Genomic DNA, 24,028 nt, shown 5'->3' with positions numbered 1-24,028 from the left:
GGAAGACATCTTATAATGGTATGAATCTGAAAACGGTGATGGAATTATTGATTCAGTGGTTGTTAAGTTATAGAATTTCAGCCTTTACCGAATCCATCGAAAGTTTCCCTCGATCCCCTACTCTCCATCTGTCTCCTTTTACATCATTATAAACAAATATTTCAAACAAGGCTGATAATTGCCCTTTAGTAACTTAGTTTTTCTTGTCCTAGGGTTTTCTGTTTGATAGTCTATTGGCTAGTAGCCAAAACTGATCAAGTGCTATGACAATGAAACTGCAAAAGTAAGCAGGCTCTGATCACGATTCGTTAAAGATAGTTGTGTAAATGTAACATTGGCAGTACATGCTGGCTATAAATTTAGGCTATCACTAATTAATTTAAATAACAAACATGTTTATTTGCACCTTTTGAGGTAGGCCAGCAATACACAAAGTATGGTCCAGGCCCTAGGAGTCCCCAAGATCCTTTTAAGGGCTCTAAGTCAAAACGATATTCATAGTAATACTAAGAGTAATGTTCATTTTTTGCTCTCCCACAGCTGTGCAGTGGAGTTTTCCAGAGACTGCCTAAGATTTAATGGCATCATCTTTCTGATGGCTAATAATACGTGTGCTTGTGGATTCTTGTGTTTAAAACTTTCTGTTTTAATTTTGGGTACAGCAAATAATTATGGATAACTATAATCCACATAAACAAAATCCCTGCAGAGTTCTTCAATAATTTAAAATATATATAGGGGTTCCAAAATCAAATACTTAGAACATTTGTGTGTTAAGCAACATAATAGTAAAAAATGGGTAAGATGGAGATATTACCTAGGCTGCTGCTTAGTTTTTTTCTATACAGTAGCTGAGACAGGAAGAAATTCTTTTTTTTTAATTTATTTTGAGAGATTGGGGGCGGGGGAAGAGCATACATGCACATGTAAGCGGGAGAGAGGCAGAGAGCAAGGGAGAGAGAGAATCCAGCACAGAGCCCAACATGGGGCTCAAACCCGTGAACACTGAAATCATGACCTGAGCCAAAGCAAGAATCAGATTCTGAGCCACCTGGGTGCCCAAGACAGGAAGAAATTCTTTTTTTTTTTTTTTTTTTTTTTTTTTTTTTTTTTTTTTGAGAGAGAGAGAGAGAGAGCACAAGTGAGTGAGGGGCAGAGATAGGGAGAGAGAAAAAATCCCATGAGGGGCAGAGAGACAGAGGGGGAGAGAGAGAAGGAGAGAGAGTCCCACACAGGCTCCACACTGTCGGCACAGAGCTTGAAGTGGGGCTTGAGCTTACCCGAACTGGGGCTCAAACTCACAAACTGTGAAATCATGAACTGAGCCAAAGTTGGATGCTTAACCAACTGAGCTACCCTGGTGTCCCAGGGAGAAATTCTCAAGTCTGTTATTTCCCCTTGATCCGTTCAGCCTATTCTTCATCATTCAGGCTGTCAAAGATAGAGCTAAATTCTATCTTCACTCAATGCTTTAGAATCAACAGTTCAATGTAAATGAAAGTGTTGTCCCTGGGATGCCTAATGCTGAATTCGTATCTCTCAAGAGTTGTATGAGGAGGAAGTGTCCACAGTAGCATTTATGAGAATATGTTACTTGATGGTGTTGACAACTGGCTGGTTGGAGATAGGGAGATAAATGCTCTCTTACTCCTGTGGCATGTACTCTGATAGAAAACCAGCAGAGCGGGGTGCCTGGGTAGTTCAGTTGGGTTAGCATCTGACCCTTGATTTACGCTCAGGTTATGATCTCCCAGTTTGTGAGTTCGAGCCTGCCCTGAGTGAGGCTCAGCATTGACAGTGCAGAGCCTGCTTGGGATTCTCTCCCTTTTTCTCTGCCCTTCCCCTGCGCTGGCTCTCTCTCTCTCTCTCTCTCTCTCTCTCTCTCTCTCTCTGTTCCTCTCTCACAATAAATAAATAAACTTATAAAGAAAACCAGCAGAGGAATCAAGGAAGTGTATAGCTTACCATGGTTATGGAATTTAAAAACTGGTGATTTCAGAAGAAAAGACAAAACATACAGACCTAATGAAGGAGTTTTTTTTTTTAATTGATAAGCATTGGGGTCTTAAAATATATTTTAAGAATATATATTGAATATATTCAATATACAGAATATATATTGTAAAGAAACTTAAATCTTTAATTTAAGGCCTCAGTTATATCTTGCTTTCAACAAGCATTTATCTGACATCTACTGTATATGCTTGGCATTTCGAATGCACAAATAAACATTATATGGCCCCTCAGAGAGCACACAATTTGTAATCCCAATTGCAAAGTGATACAGAAACAGAGGTGGGAGTCTTTTATTCTGCCCAGCATTGCTAAAGAAGACTTCACAGAGAATGCATAATAGGTGTGGAAGATGAGAATAGTATTTCAGGTGTAGGCAGTATCATGCATGAAGACAGAGATGCATTAGAATTCTTGGTATGCATAGGGACCAACAGCCTATTTAATTCGGTTATGTGGGTAGTGGCAGGAAATGGGTTAGAAATTTAGGTTGGGATCATAATGTAAAGAGATTTGTAGGCCATTGTAAGTAAGTTTGAATGTGATTTGATCATCCACAAGAATTGCACACCCAGGGGCGCCTGGGTGGCGCAGTCGGTTAAGCGTCCGACTTCAGCCAGGTCACGATCTCGCGGTCCGTGAGTTCGAGCCCCGCGTCGGGCTCTGGGCTGATGGCTCGGAGCCTGGAGCCTGTTTCCGATTCTGTGTCTCCCTCTCTCTCTGCCCCTCCCCCGTTCATGCTCTGTCTCTCTCTGTCCCAAAAATAAATAAACATTGGAAAAAAAAATTTTAAGAATTGCACACCCAGAGGTCTGCAGGGGCCACGCAAATAAAGTGATAGTAGGGTAGGATATAAGCCCCACTCTTTTGTTGTTTTGCTTTCTAATTTTGAAACATAGTTTTCTTTGTCTTTATTACAGTGATGTGTTGGAGCTCTTATGAAATGCAATGGTTGATTCTTAACCTTGAGTTCAGTGGTCTTATGTTGGTTACTTCAAATCTAGCACAGTGGAAGTATTGATACCATGGAAATTGGCAAATGTGATGAATCAAAGTATTTTCTTTTCTCTCTCTCTTTTTTTTTTTGGTTTTTGTTTTTTGCTGTTTACCAGCACACGACTGTTTTCCACTTGATGAATGTGGAGAGGAGTATTTCTCCACCTTTCTAAAATTAAACAAGCAGTGCAGTAAGTGGTAACTGACAAGTGCAAATTTGAGAAGACCGTGTGGACTATGGTGAACAACAGTGTGAGTGCCCTACCTTAAAGAGAATAGCAACCTCTCCATTCCAGTGTAGGTACAGAAAAGGGCCCAGTATTTTCAGACATCTCAATTTAACAAGGAAAGACCGAAACCTGCATATATTGAGATAAACTCCCCTGATTTTTCAATATTAGAAACTAATTCAATAACAGTAGTAATAATTACCCATAAGCTAAATTTTAATCTGTCTTTGCTGGAGGTATGGAGAAATCATTGAAAGTTCTTAAGCAGAGTGACATGATGGGTTTTCATTTCAGAAAAAACAAGTCTGGAGGATATATGGAGGACAGATTGAAAAGAACAGAGGCTAACAACTTTCATGGGGTGCTTCAGTCATGGGGATGGTGAAGAGAGATTCTGTGGCATCTGGGAGAGCCATCTTGAGGGCAAAGTCAAGGATTCCATCCCTACATAAACCAGTTACATTGCTCTTTTCCAGCAATGGCCTATATATTTCATCCTGACAAACTTTTACCATAGGCATGCTGAGATTTAGTCAACACGGTGGTTGAGGACCAGTTTTCTGCAGGGAAATTCTCAAAGCAGACACCCAAAATGGTGTTGGGTCAGTAGATTTATCTTCATAAAGGACAGCATTGATACTGGTTCCATTGCTCGGGAACCTTTGGAAACAGCAGAGCAGATGCTAGTGTGAAAGATGTTACCTAGATCAAGTTCATTGACATATTTGTTTTTCAGATTTAAACCCGGATATTGGCAGATGAGTTTATCTGTGCTGGATACCTGATGACTATATTTCAACAGAATGAAAGATTTAAAACAAAACAAAAGTGCTTTTGAGTGCTCTGCAAAGTCAATGCAAATGGGGCCTTTGGCAAGGATGTCCTCAGAAAGATGTCCAAATTCCCCCTCATTTCTTCCTTCCTTACTGGTTTGGGTAAATAAAATATTTATGATTTAGTAATAAAAACCTGCCAAATACTAAGCTCTTTCATATGTCCACAAGGTGTGGGAATCTTCAGAAAGACTGAAAATACCAAGACTTAGCCAAAGCCCTTAAATGGGATTGTGCCACTCTTGAGTTCCCTCCTGATGTTCTCAGTTTCAAAGAAGCCTTATTTGATTGAAACAGCACAGTTAAGGACATATGCAGTCTTCTGTTGTGTTTTCTTTTGGAAAATATCTAGACTATGTCCTTGCAAAGAAAATCTCCATATTAAAAATTATTTGATGTTTTGTTTTCAAATTTATGACTGAATTCTGTTGACTTACATGTTCAATTTGATTAGCCATATTGGGTTTTTTAAATTATAAATATACATATGTATATGGCAGCTGCATTTGCCACTGCTAGAATTCTTTGTCATTACTGTTAATTCTGGTCTTAACTCTTTCTCTGCTGAACACTAGGAGATTCATACCAACTGCAAGGCACTTCATGCTTCTCTGGACTCCAGCCTCACCCAGCCTTTCAAGCTCACAAACACTTATTTCCATGCCTTAGTTTTTTTGCTATGTAAATTGGGACAATATAGTTGTTGCCTGATGCTGCTGTTGTGAAAATTAGTTGAGAAAATGCACATAAAATGGTTGGCAGAGTGTCTGGCACATAGAAAATATTCAAAAATATTGTCTATGTCAGTATCCACTGAAAGCATCATACTCATGATTGCATTTTTGTTATAGAGGATACACGGAAGACAAGGTCTAGAAGGGTCCTGGCCTTCCATGCTTTCTCCATACCCTCTCCCTGTATACTCAGAATAACTTACCTTCCTAGCACAATAGTATGTTCACCAACCAGGAAGCTCTTCCAAGCCTTGATGTTCAGAGTCTTTATTATATATGCAAGATTGATTAAATCATTGGCCATGTGAACAAACTGTCTCCAGCCATCACCTCCTTGGAGAGCAAAGATTGGTGAGGCCCAAAGTTTCAACCTTCTAATTACATGGTTGGTCTCTCTGGTAACCAGTCCCCATTTTGAAGCCATTTATGGGCCTACCATGTGTCACTTTGCTAATATAACAGAGATGATCCTATCACTCTGGAAATTCCAAGGGTTTTTGAAGCTCTGGAACCAGGAACAAACACCAGATATATTCCTTATTATAAAGAGAGAAAAGTGAAATTTTACAATTCATTGTACTTTCAGCCTAAATAAACATACTGAATCAATCTCCCACTATGGACCCCAAGCAGTACTTCGCTTGTCTTCTAACTTTAGGTGAGTTCCCAGGCCCAAAATATATATCATGATCTGCCTTCTGTACTCAAGATTGATAAGCTCAGTTTTCCAGGAGACTAACCATCAGTCCCCAGATTCTTGTTCACTGATCCTTCTGTGAGGACTGTTAGATTCTCTTAGGAATGGAACACATGGTTGACTGTTTAGATAGCTCATGGTTCTTCAGACACATGTAGATTAGGATCCCTTCGGCAGACCTTGCTATATAGGTGGGATTTCTGTTTGTAGCAGCCCACTTCAATTCTCCATGTTGAGCCATCTTACAGAGCTTCTAAGTAGGACACTGTTGTTTAGAGGTGCAGGTAGACCACTAGGCACATATCAAGATACCTACCAGGGAAAATTGACTCAAATCTTAGGGGCTTATGTGGACTGCTATATACCAATGTGTTCATCCAATTATCCTATTACAGGATAATAGACACTCATTGGTCACTTTTCAAAATGTATGTTGTCTTCTTTCTCCCATGGGGCTAGAAAAAAATAAATCCACTTTCAGTTTCTGATATCATGTGCTAATTTCTCTAATCCTGGAAAAACTGGTCACTTTTTTAGAAAATCAGCTTCCCAAAGGAATTTTGATTTCTTTGGAATTTGCAGTCTAGTTGCAAGTTCTTTTATTCATTTGCACCAATTCATATTTAGTGACGTGTGAAATTTCCAAGTACATCAGATGCCATTTGCTAAATAAGCAGTATTCTCTAACTCCAGAAAAATCAGTAGCCTCATATGTTTGAGCACTTAACTTCAGAAACCCTTTGTTTACTTTGACCTTCCATAGGATCAGGCTGACATATGGATGCCTAATCAAGTACTGAAAACATGCATAAATAACAGAGACTTTACATGTGTAATATTCATAAACTTCCAGTTTGTTTTTCAAGTTTCTTACACTGAAACATCTAATAAAGGTCATTTAGGACATACTTTAAATTTTAACACTTCAGCTTTAGTTCTTGAAATGATTTTGGGAAATCATACAAAAGGCATTATATAACTCTGGGGTGATGTAAACAGATGTTTTATATATTTGCATAATTCTGTCATATATTTGTGTAACTCTAGAGTTAACGGAATTATCCTATGGAATTTCAGAAACATTTGTGCAATTCTTTTCTTTATTTCTATTTTTTCTTCTTGCTTTTTAAACGTCAAGAAATTTGAGTGTTTTAAAAAAACCAAATTTTCAACACTGAGGTCAGAGTTGTATAACCCCAAACACAACTGGAGACATAAAATATATTAGGAATGAACACTTAAGAAATTTCCTGGAGTGGCTAAATCACAGAACTATAAAATCTCTGGATTGGAAGAGTCTCCAGAGCCTTTTACTAAATACAGAAACTTCTATAGCAAGATCAAACCAACCTCAAACTTCTATTTGTCTCTGATAAGAAGGATGTCAACTAAACACATTAGAATATATTTTTAAATCTCATTTAGGGTAGAAGTGTATTATTAATTTTAGTTTTGCCTAGCTGAAAAGCCCTTTACTCATAGACTATTTTCATTAATATATTTTTTAATGACTTTTTGTTTGGAGAAATGGTGCTTTTCCTATTTGTTTTTGTTTTTATTTTGTTTTTGCATTTAAGTTGGCTGCCCTTATCAAATATGGCTTTGATGAGTTTTGAAACTGTTTTAAAGAAAAATGGTACCTGTAATCATTCACTATTTATTCCTATGTAGAAAGAATCAAGTTTGCACAAAATTTTGAAATCTGACATTTTTAGGACATGACATGAATTCAAAATAGAGGCAATAGATGAATTTAATGTTAAGAATAAAATAGTACTTGTATCAAGACTGCTATTTATATACACTTTTTTAAGAAACACTGTAAAAACGTCATGTATGTAGGGCAGAGTTATCCAATAATAAAGCATGAACATAGAGATTTGGAAGCCTCTATACAGTGATCACAGTGATATATATAGAGAGAAAGAAAAGTGTCTCCCCATGAGTGTAATTTCACTCCATTTCATTTTATATGTAATTATTTCATCTTATTATGTGCTTAGCATGTTGTTAGGTGCTGAAGAAATTAAAATATAATTCCAATGATAGGTTCTAGCAATTATTGACCATCTACTATGAACCAATCCACTGCTAAGTGCATCACATAAATGTCTTATTTTTCCCACTTTAGGCAATTGAGAACCAGTGAGATTAAACCACATGACCAGGGCAAATAGTTGTGACAGATCATGTTTCTAACTCAGGTTTGTCAGATTGTGAAACACTCTGTGTATTATTGTATAAGACGCTGTCTCTGTTCAAAAGAGGCTCAAAGTCCTGTTGGTGCCATTATAGTCACACATGAAGCCGTCAGAATTGCATTCAGATCAGGTACCAATTTAAATGGTATGATGAACATGCTAGCTCACTGAAGAGTCCTCTCTTCAATGAAGACTTTTTATGTTTAACTTCCATTTATCTCTCAAATTTTCTTTTTAAAATCATATGATCTCCATAAGTTACTTTTAATTAAAATTCTTAGTGTAAAATATTTGACATTACAGAATGGCACAAGTCTGTTTTGTGGTTATCTTTTTTTTAAATTTATTTATTTTATTTTATTTTATTTTATTTATTTATTTATTTATTTATTTATTTATTGAAAGAGACTGAGGAGAGGAGAGGAAGGGAGAGAGAGAGAGAGAGAGAGAGAGAGAGAGAGAGAGAATCTCAAGCAAGCTCAGTGCAGAGCCTGACTAAGGCTTGATCTCATGACCCTTGGGTGATGACCTGAGCTAAAATCAAAAGTTGGATGTTCAACTGATAGAGCCACCTAGGCACCCCTGTTTTATGGTTATCTTATAGTCTTCTGATTTTACTTCCATCCCAGTATGTTTATGGAACAACAGGGAGTGTTTTATCTACCAGAAGTTTTGCAGAGGAAAAGTAGTCAAAGCAACAGAATAATTGTATTTATCAAGGCAACAAAGAGACCTGGAGTTGCAAGGTTTTCTTAGGGTGACATGGATAGTTTGGAGGATGAGAGAGGAGATTATAGAAGTTACTTCTGGCCAGGAGGAAAAGTGGCAAAGTGATGGCAAAGAGAAGAAAGTGAACAGGAAAGGAAGATGGGGTAGAGAGCTTGCAGGTATGCATAAAGGAAGAGTTTGCCTAGCTCCTGTCCTTACTGGGAGCTGTGGGCAAAGGGAGAAGTGTTGATGAGGAATGTTAGTAAACGCTGCTGTGCCATGAGTGCTCAACATATCTGTGTTAGTATCTTTCAGGACAATAAGATTGTGTGTGTGTGTGTGTGTGTGTAAGAGACATTTATTTGAAGGAATTGGCTCACACCATTGTGGGGCTGGTAGTCTGAAGGGCAGGGTAGCAGACAGAGACTCAGAGAAGCATTGATGTTGTGGTCCTGTGTCCAAAGGCAGTGTGAAGGCAGAAGTCCTTTTTCCTTGGGGGACCTTAGTCTTTTTCTCCTAAGGCTTCAACAGATTGGATGAGTCTCACCCATATTATGGAGAATAATCTGCTTTACTCAGAGTCTACTGATTTAAATGTTAATATCATTTTAAAAGTTGCATTCATAGCCACACCTAGAATGGCATTTCACCAAGTATCTGACAACTATGGCCTAGACAGGTGGCCATAAAATGAACCCTGAAGTCAACTTTCAGATACTCTTTGCATAAAGTTCCTATAGAATTTGATTTATGTCAGGCACAATTCTAGGTGCTGGTGTTAAGGAAGTATATAAGAGAGATGAGGGCCTGATATTAAGGTGCTTACATTCTCAAAAAACAATTTGTCATAAATTAGCTGGATTTCCGGTTGTGAGAGGGCAATGAAGGAAACCAAGGCAACATGGTGGAATTTATGGACATGCTGTAAGGGGCTATAACCTTGGTCACTTATCTGACTGTGACCCAGAAGACATGCATTGTGTATTCCAATCCAGTGGGAGACTTATATTTCACTGAAGCAAATGTGTCATAAAACTATTTTTCTCTTCGTGTGTGTGTGTGTGTGTGTGTGTGTGTGTGTGTAACACACTCCAGTTACGATTATTCATTTATTTCCCTTCCTCATGGGTCAGCATACTCAGTGCTTTATCTGGAGTGGTGAGAGGTCTCTCTGAGGGGGTGACATCTGAGGTGAGATTGAAGCCTAAGGATACAATATGAGCAGGATGGTTTGGGTGGCTGGAGCTTATCAGCGGGAGAGAAGCCAACCAGGTGAGATTGGGGGCTGGGCTGGAGCTGGATTGCAAAGACTTACTTTTATTGTATGTACAATGAGGGGCAATGATATGCTGTTGAAAGGTAAGTGACATCATTTATTTTTTTAAATGATTGTTCTGGCTGCTCTGTGGAGAAGAGCTTATAACAGGACAAGAATGGAAGCTGAGAGGCAAGGTCGAAGTGAGAAGGTGATACTAGGGGTGATCGTGAGAAGTGAACAAATGCAAATATTGTAGCAAATTAAATGTTTTCAAGTTAGACACTTTGGGAAGGGGAAGAAAGGGAGGTTTTTAACAGTTGGATTATGGGCATGTGGGTGGCTCAGCCGATTGAGCATCTGACTCTTGATTTTGGCCCAGGTCATGATCTCTGTCTTCATTTCAGCTCAGGTCATGATCTCACAGTTTGTGAGTTAGAGCCCCTTGTCGGGCTCTGCACTGACAGTGTGAAGCCTGCTTGGGATTCTGTCTCTGCCTCTTTCTCTGCCCCTCACTTGCTCTCTGTCTCTCTCAAAATAAATAAACTTCCAAAAAAAGACATTGGATTATATGTATTTAATTCAGTTATATCTTTTGTCACTCACAAATGATAATTGAGGTTCAAGTATTAATGAGCTATTCAAAGTTCTCTTTTTCCCTCAAAACCCAAGTCCTAAATCATAAAAGAAAAGACCTAAATACCTTTTTAAAAAAAATGTTTGTTTATTTTTGAGACAGAGAGACAGAGCTTGAGTGGGGGAGGGGCAGAGAGAGAGGGAGACACAGAATCCAAATGAAGCAGGCTCCAGGCTCTGAGCTGTCAGCACAGAGCCCGACTTGGGGCTCGAACACACAAACTGTGAGATCATGTGAGATCATGACCTGAGCCGAAGTCGGACGCTTAACCAAGACTGAGCCACCCAGGCACCCCAAGACCTAAATGCCTTTTTAAAAATAAAGTAAGTTAAGGCTTTTTAGGGAAATTCAGACTAGCAAGTGAAGGGAGATGTTTGGATGGGCAGAGATTTGGGGACTTCTTGTCAAGTCAATGACCACGTACTCAATGTATGTAATGCTGGCATTGCTGATGATGTATCATTAAGGAAATTGGGAAAAAACTTTCATTTTTATAAATATTTTTGACCATTTTAATTTGGGAGGTCTTCATTTTCTCCTTTTCTCTTGCAAAGTCATTACATTAGACCAGTTTCTCAGTATCAATGGAGAAAGACAAAACCCAGTATAAAATCATTCTCGTATTGAAATGGTTATCTAGAAAGAAGCCTTTCTGCTTACATGATCATTAAGCTAGTGTTTAGTATAGATGACCGGATGTGTATGTCTGTGGTTGCATAGACATTACATTGGGAAATGAGAGAGAAATTCGAGTTTTCTGCAAATACTGCAGAATGAGCTTTTCTTATTGTTTAATAGTCCAAGTGATGTAAAATGATTTAGGAAATGTGAAATGTAAGGATCTCTATAATTACTCTCCCCAGCCCACTGCCTTGCATCCATCAATAGATTATTGAAACAGCCTCCTAGCTGACCTCTCCACCGTAAGTGTCTCTGAATCCATTCTTGGCACAACTGGCAAGGTTCTCTTCCAAGAAAACAAAACACCTGGTCCTTGCCTTCAGGATAAATTCCAAACATCTTAGGAGAAGAGAACCAATATCTATTAAAAACACTGAGTGTGGGACAGGCTTAGGCCTAAATGGTTTATGTATACTATTGGCCTTTAGAATGAACCCTGAACTCCATCTTCAGACAGTATTTCATACACCTTCACCTGTGGTCTCTAACTACAGGACAGAATCACACTGCATTGACAATTACATCTTTTCAGATGGTGAGACTCAGAGCTCTTTGAGTAAAAGGATGATGTTTGCTTGTTTTTGTTTTCCACTGTGATTAGCACAGTAGCTGGGAGATAGTAGGAACTGAGTAAATGAAAGAAGATTGTTGTTTGTTGAAATGAATTGTTTCTTTGCTTTTAGAGAGGGAGAAATACCTACAGGGGAGGAGAGGGGCAGAAAGAGGGAGAAAGAGAATCTCTGCTTAGCACAGAGCCAGACATGGGGCTCGAACCCACGACGCTGGGATTATGACTTGAGGGGAAATCGAGAGTCAGATGCTTAACTGATTGAGACCCCCAGGCACCCCTGAAAGATGTTTATACTACATGTTACAGGCTCCTCCTCATGTATTAAGAGTGGCCCTTTGGGAAGCTTTAGAAGTAGTAGTTGCTAACTGCTTCACCCCTGCTCAGTGTTCTAGATGTTTGTTCTTCAGCTTACTAGCTGTGTGAATATGAACAGGTGTCCTTCAATCAAGTAACTTGTCCAAATTTTGTCTGTTTTCTGTGTTTATGAAACGGGTAGCAATAATGATAAAGTTGCAGAGGTCTTATAAATATTAAATCAGGTAGTGTATGTAAAGCATCTAGTACTGTGTTTCACTAACATCAGTGTGCCTAGTACATGGTAGATAATATTGTGATTGCTCTTTTTTAAAGAATAAATCAATATTTTAGTGCTTTATAAATTTATTGAGGACTAAAGTGATTCTGGCACAAAGACATTGGAAACTTTTTTTAGGGGGGTGCCTGGTGGCTCAGTCGGTTAAGCGTCTGACCTCAGCTCAGGTCATGATCTTTCAGTCGGTAAGTTTAAGCCCCGTGTCGGGCTCTGTACTGACAGCTTGGAGCCAGGAGCCTGCCTCAGATTCTGTGTCTCCTTCTCTCTGTGTCCCTCCCCAACTCCATGCTCTGTCTCTGTCTCTCAAAAATGAATATATGTTAAAAAAAATTTTTTTAAAGAAAACTTTCTTTAAAAGAATTAGAGTATAGCTACAATTAGTATCCACTAATGTATTCAGAGTCTGAAAGAAATTATGTTGGGCTTTAGAGAAATCAGGGGGTTAAAAAAGCAAATAATATTTTAAACTTAATTTGCAAACAGAGCAGAATCTAACCATTACTATTCATGGCTGTTGCATTGGAAAATCTGGAACTTTTTTTTCCAACTGATAGATTTTTCTAAATTTATATGTAAGGTTGCCTCTGAGATCACATTATTTTAATGGTTGTCATTATTATTATTCATTTAAATACAGAGGAGTTTAGTTTGAAGAGAAGCTATAACCTTTCTTTATTTTAATTCACATTCTGTACAGGAAAACCATGACTTGCAGGTTCAAAGGAGAAAGCCTTTAAAAGGGCTTGTAAAAGGCCTCATAGTCTTCTTGGACATCAAATAGCTCAGCAAAACAGCATTATGATGATTTAAATGTAAATGAATTAGAAACATATGGATCACATTCCCTTGGAAATACACATGGGTTTGGAAATTAAGGGGGAACTGCCTGACAAAATGCACTGCACTTCACTTAGCACAAAATGTTTGAATAATGGGTTGAATTTTTTGCCAAATCTTGAAGGCCATGGGTTCGTCCTATGGATATTTTCACAAACCCTGTGGGTCTTGAGGTTCCTTGGCTTTAAGAATTGTGTCACCTGTCAAGATCAACTCCTGTCACCATCACTTCTGTCCCTGTTGTTCTTTGCCACGCACATGAGCATGCAGTTATGAAAGGAAAATCAGTTTCAAGAGCATGGAAAGAATGGGGTTCAGGGGGAGGATGTTGTTGGATTTTCTCTCTTCCCCCTTGTTCTTTTCTGTTTCTTCTTTTTTTCCCCAACACTTCTTTCCCTTTACTTTTTCCATCCTTGTAGTTCTTCCTTATTTTGTTATCTTTTTCCCTCTCCCCAATTTTTTTCTTTCTCTCTCAAGTGGGAGAATGAATGGGTAAGAACAGGATGCTTATAAGGGAAAGCTTGTGGTAGCATAGAGTAATGAATTATCTGTGGTCTCATTATGTCTTTTCTTGAGGATTGCCCCCGTAAGTTCCACCAGAAAACAGAAAAGTCTGAGACTGTTCCTCAGTGAATCACTTAGTTTTTACTGTGGCACAAGAGGAAATATTTGGACTTATTATATTGTGTTTTAAACATTTTAGAGTCTCATGCAAGTAGCGTCAGCCTGCTTTAGCTTATTTTAGAAAGTAATTTATCATTATTAATATTGATTCCAGGGATAATTAATTAATTTCCATAAAATGAGTTGACACATGGAATATCAGAGACTTAAGACTAATACGTTGCTGTCTAGCCTGGGTGAAAGCAGGTGTCACGGTAACAGGATCTGGCTTTTGTGTGTGTGTTACAAAATATACTGCCTCTTGATAAGCAGCTACAGAATTGATAGTTAAATCTATCCGCATGGATTTGCTTCCCATATGGAACTAATTGCCTCTGGAATAGCTAAAGCCAAAAGATCTCTACGATTTCAAAAGCTTCTCTTATCTTTCCTCTCGTATGGTTGTTGACAGGAGCGAAACACATCTATCCTCATTTATTATATTGGTCTCATCAAGTGAGGACGTGTTGATGGGGGACTGTTACAGAACCAGATGGTCCAAGTTGGTCTTTTATGTTTCAAGCATTTCCCCTCCTAGGTTTTAAAAGACCAAACAAAGGCTGTCCTGCACTGGGGCTGATCCCCTAGAATCTCTCTTCTTAAAAGACCTAGTCCAGTCTCTTGCTGGTGCTGAATAGGACTGTCTGAGTACCAAAGCATTGCGTTTCTGTGAGCTTTAATCCTGTCTCATGAGGCCTGACTCACTTTATCTCCTTTGGTATGACTCGAGACTAACTGAGGGATAATAAGCTTTTCTGACTGTCTGGACCCTGACATAAGGCCCTTGTCTCTCATTTCTCAATTGGCCACCATAGTACTACCTCCCCTACTTTACCCAAATGCATAGGTCAGAGACCTCTACGGTCAAAGTCTTGACAACTAGCAGTATTTTACTCTCTCTCTCTCTCTCTCTCTCTCTCTCTCTCTGCTAAGAAGGGTAGGGTTTGACATGCCATTTCTTCTCAAAACCACTGGGGAAAGTAGTGTAAAGCTAAATAGATAGCCATCATCACCATTGTTCTCATTGTCTTGTCATCCTCTTAGTTCACATTTCTAGAACATGTATCTGTGCCAGGAATAAGCATTTTTGATGCATGAACCCATTTAATGCTCTCAACCATCTTAGGGAGGAAAGGCTATTATCATCCCATACTGTAGAGAAGGAGAACAAAGTACAGGCAGATTAACTGTCCTGCAGCATCTTCAAGTCAAGAACATGTGTACCAAATTTGATAAAGGCCAAAGGGCAGGGAAATACATAATGCAGCGGGCCTTCACCTACACTTGAATCTTCAACCCTCTTTCCCCTTTTCTCAGAATAGGTGGAAAGACTTTGAGAAATGGAATTTTAGCCATAAGAGCCCGAAATCACAGACGTGGGAAATGCTGCTTAAAGAGAGAAGGGAAGAATTTTGTCTCTGGTGCTCCTCTGGCTGTGCTGCTTTGGAAAAGTGATTTATGCTCTCTATGGTGCAGTGTTCTTATCTCTGAAATGGAGATAATAGGGTACCCTCATGTTAGGATTGTTGTAGAGATTAATACATGATTGTTAGAAGTGTCTGTCACCAAGTCAGTCCTATAAAGATATGCCAGCTGTGATGTTACTATTCCACCGAAGAATGTCCCCAAATGCTAGGCAATGCGTTGTTCACATGTGAGAAAAAAATGGGCTAGTGGATCATTCTGGACTGTATATTCAGTTGTCTAATGGATACTTCCCCATTAGTAGCCCACCTTATACTCAGTGCCTCCAAACCAATTTTTTTTTTCATCAAACCTACCAATTTTTCTGCTTTTCCAGTTTTGGTTGGTGGCACCAGCATATTCCAGTGTAGGGGTCAAAGTGAGAGACCTGGGGTGGGCCTTTATTTATCCCAACAGAGCATACATCTCTCACCAGACCAGTCATTAAATCCTCTTGATTCTACTTCCAGAATGTCTTTCACATCCATCCCCCTTGGTCGATGGCCACCAACCTGACTGATGTCAATTCAATAGCCATCACGGCAATCTTTCCTATTACCCTTCTCTCCTTTATTCTAAAGTAAGGAATTTTAACATTGAAATATATATATAAAACTCCAGTGATGTTATTCTTATGAATGGCTGCCCATTTATAAAGGATGAATCTCAAGCCCTTGATGTCTACAATAGTTCTATTTGCCTTAAATACACTATGCATATATTTCCATACCACTGGGTCAACAGTCATACTTCATCTTGTATTTGAAAGATGTTTCTGAGAGTAGACTAAATCTCTCTAAGCTTTAGACCCTTAAGTCTCTTATCCACACACACAACCCTCCCCATGCTGAAATAACTGTACATAGTAGATCAGAAAAACATTATTAGGAGAATAAAGTCAGACATGGTCTAAAGCATTTAGCACAGTGTTTGACCTTGCACAATTTATTTAACTTCTCTGTGCCTTATTAATACCTTCATAAAGTAAGGAGAGTACATAGAGCAAAGAAATATCATGAGAATTGAAGTAACCAGTATGTGTAAAATGCTTAGGGCAGTGTTTACTATTCCTGTCTGATTTTTCTTATTATTCCTTTAACTCAGTTATAAAATGCCATTGATGTTAATTTGTGTTACAGACTGAGAAGGGTTTTGGGGGGATTTATTATAGTTTATAATGTACATTTTATACATTCCAAGAATACTGTTGCATTAAAATAGCATATGTAAAGGCAGAACCCAAATGTCATCACATCGTGAAGACATTCCCCATACTCTCTGTCTTGCAGTGGACTGACCTGTTCTTATCTCCGCTTCCTTAGCAGTTTGCTGATATTTCTGTTATAGCACTTTGCTGAGTGATACAAGAATCATCCGCATATGTGTTTGTGTCTTCCACTAGAATGTGAGCCAGGAGTTTGTCCCTTGTTCGCTTTGTATTTCTTCTCAACCCCGATTATCCTCTTCGCCACCCTGAGATGCCACTTCTGTGCCTGGCAACCAGCAGGCATTCAATAAACATTGACTGAATGCATTCTGAATTGGGTAATGAGGCATTGTCCCACCTTTGTGGCGGCCTTCATAAATACCTAGGGTTTCATTTGGGTCTGTGGCCATGTTGGATGAGCTTCAGAGACCAGAGTGTTGTCACAGCAGCAGGGGCTCCACACATTTGGCTCCTAGAACATTTTGACAAGAAAAATGTCTGCATTTCAAGATACCTGAGGGCTTATTCCTGTTTTTCTCAAACACAGTCAGGCTTTCATGTGGTCTTACACTTGCTTATTGATACCCAGTATTTTTCTTGTTGGGCCAAATGTGGCAACACATTATTTATTTGACACTGTGGTAATCCATTCAGTTGGATGGAAAAGAACATATTAGTCAAATGAAACTGATGTCTGGTAGCCATGCATACTCACCCAAATAATCTGCCCCTGGACCCTGTTCACGGGCCGGTTCTCCAGCTGCTTGATGCCAAGCCATATTCTCGCTCAGGGATTTATTTTCCCTGGCCCTGCTGGGATACTAAAACCAACTTTCCGATTCAGCCTTAGCCTCAGCCTCCAACCCCTGGACAATAGCAATACTGTGTGATGACTACCGAGGACAGACTAAGAGGGATGACTGTTTTAACAGCACTTTATGACTCCTCAAGCTGGCCTGGAAACATCACCACAAGGAGAAAAAGGTATTCGCCAAAGAGAGGGGATGTCTCTGTAGTCAGAATCTGAGCTGGAATCAAAACCACAGACAGAAATAGGGCTGAGGTCCTACAGCGTAAATTCCAGGAACTGGGAAGGAAGCTTGAGGACATGGCCATTGGGCTTTCAGAAATGTGCTAATTGTGCAACATTCACAACCAACAAGAGAGAATGATAAAATAACAATAAAAATGAATGACTAAATCTGTGAACTCATGATTTGGGGAACAATCCTCAAAAATTGTAGTAAGGAAGGGGAAAAAAAGCATTCATTAGCATCAGTCTTATTATCTTTTTCTGTTTTTCTATGTTCTTCCTTCTCAGTCCCTCTTTCTCTCCCTCCTTCCTTCTTGTAGAATAGAGAAGCACAGTGAGTCTGCAGAGTGTTTATGGGAGCCATGTGTCCTTTGTGATATCCCCATCTCTGACTAAAATACAAAAGATTGCAAAAAATAAAGTAAAATACAAAAGATTAGCATGTATACCTAGAAGTTAATTGATCTAATTCATCTTTCAATTTGAGTGTCCAAAAAGGTCAACTCCAGTTTTGAGTCTTGCCTCTGAACTACAAGTAGCATCTGAAATTCATTTCTAAAATGGCCCAGTGAAAAAGCAGGATCATGGTAGAAAAATTCTCACTTCTTATGAGCCAACAAGAAATATCTAGGCATTAGCTAAGGGTCAGCAAGTGACTTTTTCAACCTGTGTTTGGCAGCAATGTTAATATTTAGGATTTCTTGCTTAGTCAGGTCAAGTCCAAGAGGATGTCCTAACGAATATGTGTGGGGAGTTCTGCCATGCCAGAGCAGGCTGCCAAAAGTTTTGTATTCGTGCAAACCCAAAGGGCCTCCTGAAAGAAGCACTGTCAGACTTACCATTATTTCCCAGAACCACGACTACTAAACAATGAGGAAAAAGGCTGTCTCAGTCCTTGGAGATTTCAACCTTATATGGCAAGGAACTCATTCTGGGATTTAAAAAAAAGTGTATATATATATATATATATATATATATATATATACACACACACACACACACATATATATACACACACACATGCATATACACACACACACATACCATACCATATATATCTCGTATCATATATCAAAGACAATAAATTGGCTGTTACTTTTTAAAAGTTGTGTTAAGGAGGATTCAGGGGCTCTATGAAGACCCAGTAGGAAAGGGTACCATAGTCAATATCTGTCATTTCTGATATGGGTGCTTGGGTTTCATATTGCCCCATTGGGGGAAAGAAAAGGATTTTGGGATGTGATGCTATGTGGGGCCACTCAGTTAGGATTGGCTCAGTCTGGGAAACTCCAACTTTTGTAGGAGTGTAGTCTGTAAAAAAAAAAAAAAAAAAAAAAACAGCAAATTTAATCATAGTGATAGTAATAATAGTATGTAGTGTAGTAATATGTAGTATTGTATGTGTTAGTATATATATGTGTGTATCATAGTAATGTGTTAGTATATATATAAATAATGCATATATAATGTATAATGTATATGTCTGTATATATATTATTTATATGATATGATATTTATATGATGTAAAAAAATTGAAAGAAGACCTTTTTGGGGAGCCTACAAAGAAAGTGTAAAGCCAGTGGGAGAGATCTCTGCCCATTTTTGTGGGAACACTGTCCTAAGAAACCTAAGCAAGTCAATTCTTGGCTTAAATAAGAGGGAACTGAGCCATACATATGTTAGAATTAGATATAACAGCAGAGACAGAAATAAGTCACCCAAAAGATGCATCAGAGGCCACCACTGAAAATTTCGACTTAACATGATAAAGTCAGCTCAGGAGATTGTTTGAGCTACCCAAGTTTGCTCAGATCAGTATTTATCCTCTGTCTAATATATTTTTGTTTGTTCCTGACATACCTGCACTGTGTAATGCAGTGGCCTCTAGCTACATGTGGATTTTTAAATTTAAACTTTTTAAAGTTAAATAAAATTAGAAATTCTCAGTCATACTAGCCACACTGCAAGGGTTGAATACATACATGGGGCTGATGGCCCCTCTATTGGACAGCACAGATACAGACTGTTTACATCATCTGGATAGTTCTAGTGGACAGTGATAATCTAGACCATGGGAAAGAAAAGGAGTCCTGGCTTACAGAACTGCCTTCGTAGGACTGAGAAGAGAGTAGTTTGTCCTACTTATTCAGAATCATTCCTCCTTTCTGCCGTTGCTTTTTTGGGCCATTTCTTGCCCAGTCCCAATGATGGACACATGCAGTTAATACTGAGGTGATGTGGACCTGCTGCTTCTGTGTTAGGTATTTGATGAGGAAGTTAAATATACCATTAGCAAAGGTGATTTGGAGGATTTCCCCTGGTTTTCTTAGATATCAGGAGCATTAAATCTGGCACAAATTTGTGATCAGATACAATTCTCGGTGCTGATCTCTCTTATCTCTGTTCTTCATAATAACCCTTCAAGGTGGGCATTTCCATTCATTTTTAACAAATGAGCATATTAAAATGTTAAGAAACTTAACAAAGACACACAACTAGGAAATGGCAAAGCAGTGAGGTAAACATTAATCTTTCTGACTATAATTCTGGGTGTTTTCTATTATAGCACATTGCTTACTAGGAAGATAAAACAAATATGTACAGAGATCATTAGAATCAAAGGTAGAAATGCTAAGTGCCACAAGGACAGGTTCATTGCTGAGGGTTCTAATTTTTTTTTCCTGATGACACCTCTACCTGACTTTGTAGATGGGTCAAATGTTCTGCTTGCCTATTTAAAATATGCCATTTTGCCACCTAATTGTTTGGTAGATGAATAATCGTCCAAAGTGTTCCATGTAGTACTCATGAGTCCCTTATCCTACATTAACAGTAATATTGGTGGTAAGGAATCTTCTAAATAGGCAGGCTCTGAATTGCATGAAAACTGTTCCTGGTAACTGTCATGAGATTTGAAGATATTAAAATCTGCAATGATCCAACATCAGCACCAGGATGCTAACCTATCCGGTGTTGTTAGGCAGGAAGCATTGTTCCAAAGAGAGGATTGGGTTTTCTGTGCTTTTAGAGATTTTCTAGTCTCCTTTATTTCTTCCTTTGCCCAGCAAGATCTTCTAGTTTTCCTGTGGCAGTACCCCAAGCTATTGTGACAACAAAGCTGTTTGCTGATGAAAGGAGTAGAGGTTAATTGCCATGAGAAGCCCTTTTTTCATCTTACCTTCCATGTTGCTTTGCAGGTGTGTAAGAGCTAGTATATGTGAACATAGGCAATCTCACAGAGAAGCCTCTCCTATGCCTGATAACATAAAATCCTGAACAAACTCTGTTTCTCTCTGATTTTTAATGTCACCTAGAGTTAGTTGGGATAAGAGGTGTAGAGAAGAGAAAATTCTTGAATTTACACCGAGACTTGAATTTACCCTTGAACTTTACACTGACAATGAGAATTTCAAAGTTGATTCACCAGATTTGAGCAGCTCACCTAACTTACTACCATGGCTTTGGAGTTTCTGTCTTGAAAATTGCTGAAGTCCCATCGTGCTGTATCACGTTAAAAACACGAGTGACCTAATGTCATTGTTTTGTGACATTACGCACCCCTACCTTTGAATTTTATTTGTTTACTTTGGTTTTAATCTAAAAACATTCTTCGAAACTGTACTCCCAGGCTGGAACATGTGCTCGAAAAATCTTCCTTTTCCTTCTTTTCTAGAAGTTACACAAGCAAAGAAGAGCTTGTTTCATTTTGAAAAACATATTTGCCTTATTTTGGTTATGGTTTCCCTTTTTATTTTCTATCATCTTTGGAAACTTGATGAAGCATGGAGAGGGTATTCGATTCCTGAACAGTGTCATCAGAACTTTGCATTTATAGTCGTATTGTCCAAGAAGCAAAAACAAGAGAAAGAAGAATGAGTAAGATTGCCTGTTCCAGGCTAACTGAAATTCAGTAGTTTTATCATTCAGGTAATATAAATTATTGCCTCTCCAGTACTTTTTGCCCTGAATGTATTATTCATCATTTCCCATTTGCTGACAAAGACCAAACTTCCAAGTATTTGAAAATAATTATTGAAATAGCAGTAAGTTTTCCACTTTGCCTATAGAGGTAATAATCTTTCATATATTTTAATACATAACCAATCAAATCTTGAAACAAAATTTCACAGTTCATCTGTTTGTTTAAGGGGAGGCTGTGAAGCAGTATTTAAAAACATCTTTCTTTTTGCAGCCCCTTTAGAGGTTATCAATCAAGTGAAGCATAAAATTTAAAAATATTAGGATACAATATCTCCCATATAGCATATTTTCAGGGAAAGTTTTATGTTTTTTTCTTGACTGACAGATGTTAAACTTTGATCTGTCAGAGAGAGACTATACCTCTCTTAACTTCAGTGATACTTGTATAATAGTATCCATAAATAACACTTTGAGTAGTTCCTATTTTGTGTTGTAAATAAAATTTCAAAGTAATTATATGAACAAAATAACCTCTTAGGTATTAATGTCCTTGTTAAATTATTCTCTATTTTTAAAAAATTCCACATTTACCATGTACTATATACATCCTCAGTATTTGGACCATTTTCAAAAACCTCTGTTTTTATTTATAAAACATTTGTTCATAATATTGTAATTAGAAACATACCCACTGGAGCCTTTCTTTTAAAACTCTTTCCTTTTTTTTTTTTAAATTCTTTCAGCGCAGAGAAAACTTTCCACCACCTCTTTTTCTTTAAACTGGACGATTTAAGGGACTCCTCTTTCCATGTGATCCATGTTGCTTATCCCAGAGAAGTGTTTGTGTTTCTTTTACCAATCACACAGAATTGGCTCTTTCATGTAATTTTTCACATCTCACAGTCAGTAACCTTGCAGAGAAGCACACAGGCCTATGCAGCTGCTGTCACTGAGGTAGTTTCAGTTTTAATCTCTAGCACATCTCTTCCCCAATGTGTCCCACTGTTTCCATTTAGATCAAAACAAAAAATCATATTATTGTACAAAGGAGCACATCACTGTGTTCAACTGGTTCTCCGCTGTCACTCAATTCTAAGGCAAGTCTGGGTTGAAAAAATCTATGGGTTTTTGAAGGTCATTTTCATAAGTGCATTTTGATGTTATCACTAGCTTTGTAGGCGTAAAACTGAAATCTCCATTCTCTTTCCCAGTCTTTCTCTAATCCTAACTTCATAGTTTCTACTGCTAGTGCTAATGTTCTTGGTTTCCAAGCTTTAAACTGATCAACTTTGATTTACAAGTCTGATTCTTTCCATGTCTAGATCATCTCTATTTTTACCTTTTGACTGTCTTCTTGCTTTGACTTCTAACTCCATATGCCCCTGCTACGCAGATACTTACAACACCAGTTAGGTACCTTGTCAATATCTTTCTATGTACTTGCTTTGCCTTTAATTCATTTTTCACCCCACCCCAGTCCATCCCACCAATCATTTGTATGCAAAGCTGTCTGGTACATCTTTCTAAACTATCACCATCCTGTTTCTCCTCTCTCATTCTGAGCCCTTTGGTAATAACTTCAACTCCAAACCCATTGGTCAGGTTTCTCTTCAGACTTCATTTCATATTCATCTTATATAGTATTAACACTAGTGGTCTTAATCTATTTGGGCTACTACAACAAAAATACCATAAACTATGTGGCTATGAAGAACAAACATTGATTTCTCATAGTTCTGGAGGCTGGGAAGTTCAAGATCGTGATGCCTGCAGATTTGGTGCCTGGTGAGGGCCCATTTGCTAGATGGTCTCTTTTTACTGTAACCTCACACAGCAGAAGGGACAAGACGGCTCTCTTGAGCCTCTTTTATAAGGGCACTAATCCCATCCATGAAGGTTCTGCCTCACGACCTAATCACCTCTCAAAGGCCCCCTCTCTTCACATCACTTTGGAGGGTTAGGATTTCAATGTGTGAATTTGGGGGGCTGGCACACGAACATTCAGACAATAGCACTACTACTTATAGAAGACTTTTGAGTCTTTTCAATCTGCCAAGTACTCAGCTACACAATCTAATTTTATCCTTGCCACAACCAAGTGGGTATTATGTCCATTTTTTACATAAGGAAGTAGAAACTCAGGCAGATTTGAATAGCTCCCAAAAGGTTATATGGTCCTAGAGATAGGGCTTAACCAAAGCCATGTTTGTAACCAACATTCATAATGCCTCCCACAAACATTTGCCTTTAAGCAAATTATTACATTATATTTTCTTAAGTGTGCCTTAAAGGGTTTTTTGCCATTGTTCTTTTTTATTTTTTCATGCCATTGTACCTGGAATGCCCTTCCTTCTGTCAAGCGAGATGTCTTGTATTTTTTAAAGCCTATCACAAACCCTATTTCCTTTTTATTTTATTTTTCAATTTAATTATTTTATATTATGTCATTTTATTTTTTACAGTATTCTATTAGTTTTGGGTGTACAATATAGTGATTCAAGAATTACATACATCACCTGATGCTTATCACAAGTACACTCTGTAATCCCCATCACCTATTTCACCCATTCCCCCACCCATGTCCCCTCTAGTAACCATCAGTTTGTTCTCTGTAATTAAGAGTTTGTTTCTTGGTTTCCCCCACGTACACCCATTTTCCCTTTTCTCATTTGTTTTGTTTCTTAAATTCCACATATGAGTGTTTGTCTTTCTCTGACTGACTTATTTCACTTAGCGTTATACTCTCTGGCTTCAT

This window comes from Herpailurus yagouaroundi, unplaced genomic scaffold (genome assembly GCF_014898765.1).
Source record: "Herpailurus yagouaroundi ecotype Mexico unplaced genomic scaffold, PumYag 186, whole genome shotgun sequence".
In the NCBI taxonomy this organism is placed as follows: Eukaryota; Metazoa; Chordata; class Mammalia; order Carnivora; family Felidae; genus Herpailurus; species Herpailurus yagouaroundi.
This window is presented reverse-complemented; position numbering follows the sequence as displayed.